The following is a 6,671-nucleotide window of genomic DNA, read 5'->3' as shown; positions in this document are numbered from 1 at the left end:
TTTCTTATTGATATGATAATAAAAGTATTGTGTTGCATATTATACTTACATGATCCATGTTATTTCAAGTAATGCATATGATAATGTGTTCTGCACCATACTTTTCTCGCAGTGCCATTTAATAGTATTAATACATTTAATATGACATTTAATAGTATGCTATTTAGAAAATATTTTGGAACAAACATGGACTATTACTATTATTCATTTGGTCTAAATATTATCATAAAAAATATCAAATAATATTTTAAAATTTGTAACGGGACACGAACAGTTGGATTCAAGCAAAAAAAACATTGATAAGCATTGTTTTCAACGTGTATTTAAGTACAAATTCACAAAACAAAATCATTTTAATCTATGTGAACGCACGAATATCATTATTATTTATACAATTACATTTACCATTCAATATTTGTAAGTATATCTAAATAAATTATTATATATAATATCAAATAAATTTACCCGGTGGCGCACGGGTAGTTTACTAGTTCTCCTATACAAAACAACAAAGACCACGTTGTTCTCCCTGTTGCTGCCTCTTCACCACTCTGCAATACAAAACAAAACCCAGCCTGCACTATAGCTGCTCCAATCTGTCCAAAAATTACACTGAAATGTACACACAAATAACCCGCAGTAAAAAAGTAATAATCAGACTACCAAATTTGTTCAAATCTCCACCCTAATTTCCCCCTAAAATTCACATTTTCATCTATAAAAATCATTTTCATCTATAAAAATCAATCACAGCAAACACAATAGGGGAGGCAAAAGGAAAAAGAGTGAAATCTCTTCCGAATACACTCAAACCGAATCACCCCTCACACAACCTAACTATCACTCTTCCTCAATGCTCTCAACAATAACCTCACAAATCCAACAGAGTAGCACTCACCAACAACAACCCTCAAAACTCTCAAACCTCACCATACGACACACACGAATCACCAGCATCACGAATCACTCAAAACCGCAAACCTTCATACTCCTAAGCCAAGTTCCTTACACCCAACAACAACCAAAAACACAATACACAACACTCACCGAAACCAACCTCATCTCACATCATTTAACACTCAAACAATCATACAAAAACATCACTGCACACTCACCGAAAACACACACAAACTGCAGACACATAAACAACAAAAAACTCAGAAGACGAAGAAGAATAGCAAAACCAAATCGCAGAAGAAGAAAAAGACGGATCCGAGATCAAAGGAGAAAGAAGCAAAGCAAGTTTACCCGGATTTTCGTTTCATCAGGTTGTTTAAATTTCTGCATTTAAATTCCTCCATGTAACATGTAATCTCATAAAATAGTGGATTGGGGTTAATTTTAGGGATTTACGTCGGGGATAAGGGTATAATGTTGTTTGTTCGTGTTCTTGTTTTGGTTTGAATCATCCATGGCTGAATCACGAGAGAGTATTGAGAATCATGAGAAGAGTGATCGAGGGCTACGAGAGAGTGGAGAGTTTTACTCTGTTTTTTCTTCGAATGAGCGAGAGAGAGAATACAGTTTTCATAAAAAAAAAAGGTGAGAGTTTTCACGTTTGGAAGAAGAGGCGCTGCCTCTAGGTTTTTCATCCAAAACCGGTTTCATAAGTGTGGGTTTTTATTTAATCGACAATGTTGTTTACTCATTTCATGGGCCTTACCCTCCATTTTGGGTACTACATCCCCCCTTCTGGCCCAATAAATTGTTTTCTACATAAAAAAAATACATCACTTAACTCTTTGATTAATTAATTATTTGATGTTAGTTGATTTTTTAAATTATTTTAATTAATAAATTAATATATTTTAATTGATTAATTAAACTCTACCATATTAAAATCAATCTATTTTCACCATTAATTTTCATTCAAATAAACTATGGTCCAATACCCAGTCTTTTTTTTCAAATTATATCTCACTCAAATAATTTCACAATAAATCTTGGTCAATACCAAGTATCTTTTTCAAACTTCTTTTGTCACAATCAAAAACTTCAAAAATGCTTTTAATAATTAAATCGAATTTTGTCAATAATGGATGAAAAGAAGGATTTGTACGTACTTGTACAAGTTGTTCTAAAGCATTTGGGCGATGGCCGTAAAGCCTTTGTTTGAATGCTTAGATTTTATTAAGGACTCATTCAAACTCGATTTGCCTCTTTCTCTTACAAAAACACTAAAAATAATTTCAACTCATCAAATCATTCCTTTCATCGGCCAAGTGCGAATCTTTTCATAACAAATCTTGGTCAATACCAAGTTCCCTTTTTCAATCAAAATGCTTTTTTACAATCGAATTGAGTTGAGTCCACAATGGATGAAATTAGAAGGTTTGGAAGGTACTTGTGCAAGTTGTTCTAAAACATTTAGGCGATAGCCGTTAAGCCTTTGTTTGAATGTTTGTATCTCATTAAGGACTTCTCAAAACTCGAGTCGTTTCAATTATTTTACCACCTTAGTGGGGTTTGTACGTACTTGTACAAGTTGCTCTTTCAAGCATTTAGACGATGGTCGCCTTTGTTTGAATGCTTGTATCCCATTAAAGATTTCATCAAGCTCAATTTAGCAAATGCTCTTTCAAGTATTTTAGGCGATGGTTGTTAAGCCATTGTTTGAATGCTTGAATTCCATTAAACATTCCTTGCCCAAGTTGCAAACATCCATTTCAAACTCATCTTTTCTTTGCCCAAGTGCAAATCTCGCCCAAGTGCGAACCACATTTAAAAACTCACCTTTCCGCCCAAGTGCGATTAGACCCATCAAAATCTACCAATAAATCGTAGTTCGTTCGAACTACAATCGCTATGATTCTTCCATTGAAGATATGTAGGCACAAGACTCAAACATCTTGGCGAACACACAAAAAAATAAATCATAATTTCGTAGCCTCGAACTATGAACGCACTTTCCCATTGCACGAGGGAATACATAGGCACAAGACTCAAATGTCTTGGCGAGCACAATAATAAAAAACCCAAATCCCGTTTCTTTCTTGTCCATATAATAATTAGAACGCAAGTAGATAATAAGCTAACAATCAATCACAAGAATAACTAAACGGGTCCCATCGAGTACGATGGAGGTGAGGGGTGCTAATACCTTCCCCTTACTTAACCGACTTCCGAGCCCAAATTTGATTGCGAAGACTAACTTATTCATTGATTTCATTTCCCAAGGGTTTTATCAATATTTTCCTATTCCCATTGGAATAAATAAAATTTGGTGGCGACTCTGTTTTATTACAATTTCGTGGCGCTCATTTTTTGACCCGTGACACCCCCATTTCCATTTTACCCTAAATTTCAAACCTTTCACATTTCTCAAGCATTTGCATAAGCACCCAACAAAGACTACTTCAAAGAACATCAAATTGCTCTCCAACATTCAAAGACCACTTCTAAAGCACCACCAACATCACTTCAAATATGTAAGTTTTCAAAACTTGAAATGTAGGATTGCAATTGATATTAGGGTGTTAGAAATTAGTATAATGTAGTACATTGAAGTTATTATATGTCACTAGATATACTTAGATAGGAAAATTTTCATTTTGGAGCATTTAGGGCAAGGTGTGGAGGTTCTGCAAAAATGGAGTTCGCAGGGGGATTTCAGAACTGCATTTTCAAAAACAACTCCCTGACCTGTTTCAAAAATGTACTTCCGAAATTAACCCAAAACTGTATTTTTTTAATTTTCTTGATTGTTTCGCATTCTTATGAATTTCAATTTTTCAGAAAAATGGCAGGAAACCCCGCACAACTTAAATAGGGAAGAGAGACCCATACAACATCGGCTATACGCGAGCAGGCGACATAGTTGGCATCGACAAAGGGACGAGGTAGAGTACGAACCCATCCAGATGGATGAGGCTGGTTCCTCATCTTGATTGAGGAGTCAGCTAGCTCGGGTGTCTTCTTTCCGTCAAGAGAAGGTACGAGAGGATGAGGTGGAGGTGAGATACCAGGAGGATGAGGAGATACTTGATGCTGACCCTCCACACAGGGAGGAGGAGGGCTTCCTGGGAGGTCCTAGGGACACTTCTGTGCTGATTTCCTAACACGAACACGTTGCTCGACATGTCTGGGAGGGAGAGGTATTTTTTTAAATTTAACCGACTATAATTTAACTATTTTTTATCTAGCTTTTTATTCCATATTTTCTTAACGGTCTAATTACCAATATTTTTTGTTTTTGTTGTAACAAGAAAGGCCGGCGATAAATCCGTTAACCACGCGGAAGATTTTTGATCTGTTTAAACCAGAGGCCCAGTGGTTTAATGATGTGGTAACTGCTTCCGGGCTCGGCGGGTTGTGCATGACCGGGTATACCACTATCAGCCACGACATGCAGGGGCTTTCATGGAGCGGTGGCACAAGGAGACGTCTTCTTTCCACTTACATGTTGGGGAATTGGCGATCACCTTGCACGATGTTTAGTGTCTGCTCCACCTGCCGATCAGAGGGAGGCTGCTGCTCCATTCCCGGATACAAAGGGTCGAGGCGATTGAGTGGATGATCGACTATCTGGGTATGGATCCAAACATGGATGACTATGAGTGTCGGGGGACGGGTGGGGCCCATATCTAGTTCTCCAGCTTGAGAGAGTTGTATGAGAACCACTTGGTGGTGGTGGCCGAGTCCGAGCAAGAGGGGGACAGGCTTTTTACAAAGTATCACCGTTTTTGCGCTCTGTAGTGTTAGTTCACGTTCTTTGTAGGCACTTCACTCTTTGTGGACAAGAGTGCAACCTACGTCGACGTGACATATCTTTGCTACTTCATGGACCTGACTACCATTCACCAGTGGAACTGGGGGTCATCTATTCTGGTATACCTATACCAGAAGCTGAATGAAGCATCCAATTAGAGGACCAGGCAGTTGACTGGATCTTCCACACTCCTGACGGTATGTTTCATTTTAATTATTTCACATTTATTCATGGTACATATTTATTTTTTAACATATTATTGTATTGGTGTTTCGGGGCTGGATCATCCCCTACTTCCCCCGCATCCACGGCTTCGCCAATGATCATGCATACACTAACGCCTTGCCCAGGGCTGCCCGATACGTTTTCCCAAGGGGAAATAACGCAGTACTACCATATCGCGTGTACCTCGACCGCACAGCTCACGATGACATCCGTTGGACCCTGTTCACCGACTACCGTGTTGTTGTCCCGTTCGACCGCATCGCGTTATACTCTGACTGGTTGGCATGCGAGGCTAACACCATAGTGAGGTATTTGCCTGAGCGGTGCATGAGGCAGTTTGGACATGTACAACTGATACCGAAGTTACCGTTTGAGGCTGCTCCCAACACAATTACCCGAGTGGAGCTCACTACTATATTTGAGGACTTGGCGCATCATTTGGTCCCTAAGGAGTATCGGTGTATTGTAGGCCACCCAGGAGTGGCATTGTGTGGATGGGTACATGACACGATTTTATCGGGTGTTACATCCTCTGCTGACACCCGACGCACCCAGAGCTCCTAGACCGAAACACGAGGAGATCTTGGAGAACCAGCAGGCCGAGGATGACCATGCCACTGATCTCCTGTCGATATGCCAGCGAATAGAGATACTTTGGCGGGACGCATTGGACCGAGGTATCATTGCGCAAGGCGATTGTTGCACCTCAATTTTTGACCACTGAGATCCCACCATATTTTAAATAGTAGGATCATCATCATTATCATTATCATTATGCATATATCATTTATTAACCTAAAAAATACAAAAAAAATGTTGTTTGTTGCTTGTGTCCTAAGAGAGGAGACTGATCAAAGAGGAGACTGGGCAAATTAGGGTTTTGAGGCCCACAAGGAAGTTCAAACACTCTCCTATGTTCAAAAGGTTTTCTCATCAACATCTAAGACCAAATATAACCCAATACAAGATCAACAACTCTCAAGATCACCTAAGGCCCCAAATTAGGGTTTTAACCTAATTACATTAGAGGGTTGACTTTTAATCAGGACATGGATCCAGTACTCAAACCATGATTCAAGGGCATCCAAATCAACATTATAGTTCATTCATATCATTCATTTGAAGAGGAAACCTTGATTCATTTGGAAATCACAAGACTGCAGTTCATTTGGAAAAAGTCAACTATGTGGGTCAACCATTGACTTTTGAGAAATATGGTCAACTATGAACTTTTAAGGATTCAAATCATCATCATATGATTATTGAAGACATTTGGCCAAATAAAATCAAGAAAATTCACCAAGAATCAAAAAGTCAACAAAAGTCAAAATTAGGGTTTTAAGTGAATTTTGACCTAATTTAGGGAACTCCAAATTTTGCCTACAAACTTATAAATCTTCAAACATGAAAGTTGTAGATTTTGTTCAAACAAATAACTCATCACATTGAGTATTTCTTCAAAAAATGATTATTTTGAGAGATATGGAACTTTGAAGATTATGTTCAAAAAACTTTAAAAAAATTTAAGTGTTTTCACTTGGATTTTTCTCAACTTTATGACTATTTTTCTCCATGATCCCAAAGGAGTTTGATGAAACTTTTAAAAAGGGACTTGAAGCATGTAGCAAGGGCTTTCCAAAGAGACCAATAGCATGAAAATTCATGGCTTGAGCTAAGAGATATGATTTTGTGAAGAAGGCTCCATGAACACTTGGAAAATGAAGATGAACATGAAGAA

The 6,671-nt window shown here is 38.2% G+C and overlaps 1 long non-coding RNA gene across 1 annotated transcript; it reads right to left on the bottom strand.

The window, feature by feature from the left end:
* Window positions 1-279: 279 nt before the first annotated feature.
* LOC131606649 (uncharacterized) lies at window positions 280-1,584 on the bottom strand. The gene is made up of 2 exons (XR_009284936.1): window positions 1,249-1,584; window positions 280-612 (listed from the first exon to the last, which is right to left on the bottom strand). It is a non-coding gene; the product is annotated as an uncharacterized LOC131606649 (long non-coding RNA).
* Between the last annotated feature and the right edge of the window lie 5,087 nt (window positions 1,585-6,671).

The sequence above is a fragment of the Vicia villosa genome, linkage group LG5 (assembly GCF_029867415.1).
Source record: "Vicia villosa cultivar HV-30 ecotype Madison, WI linkage group LG5, Vvil1.0, whole genome shotgun sequence".
Taxonomy (NCBI): Eukaryota; Viridiplantae; Streptophyta; class Magnoliopsida; order Fabales; family Fabaceae; genus Vicia; species Vicia villosa.
Note: the sequence above shows the minus strand (reverse complement) of the source record. Positions and strands in the feature narration are given on the sequence as shown.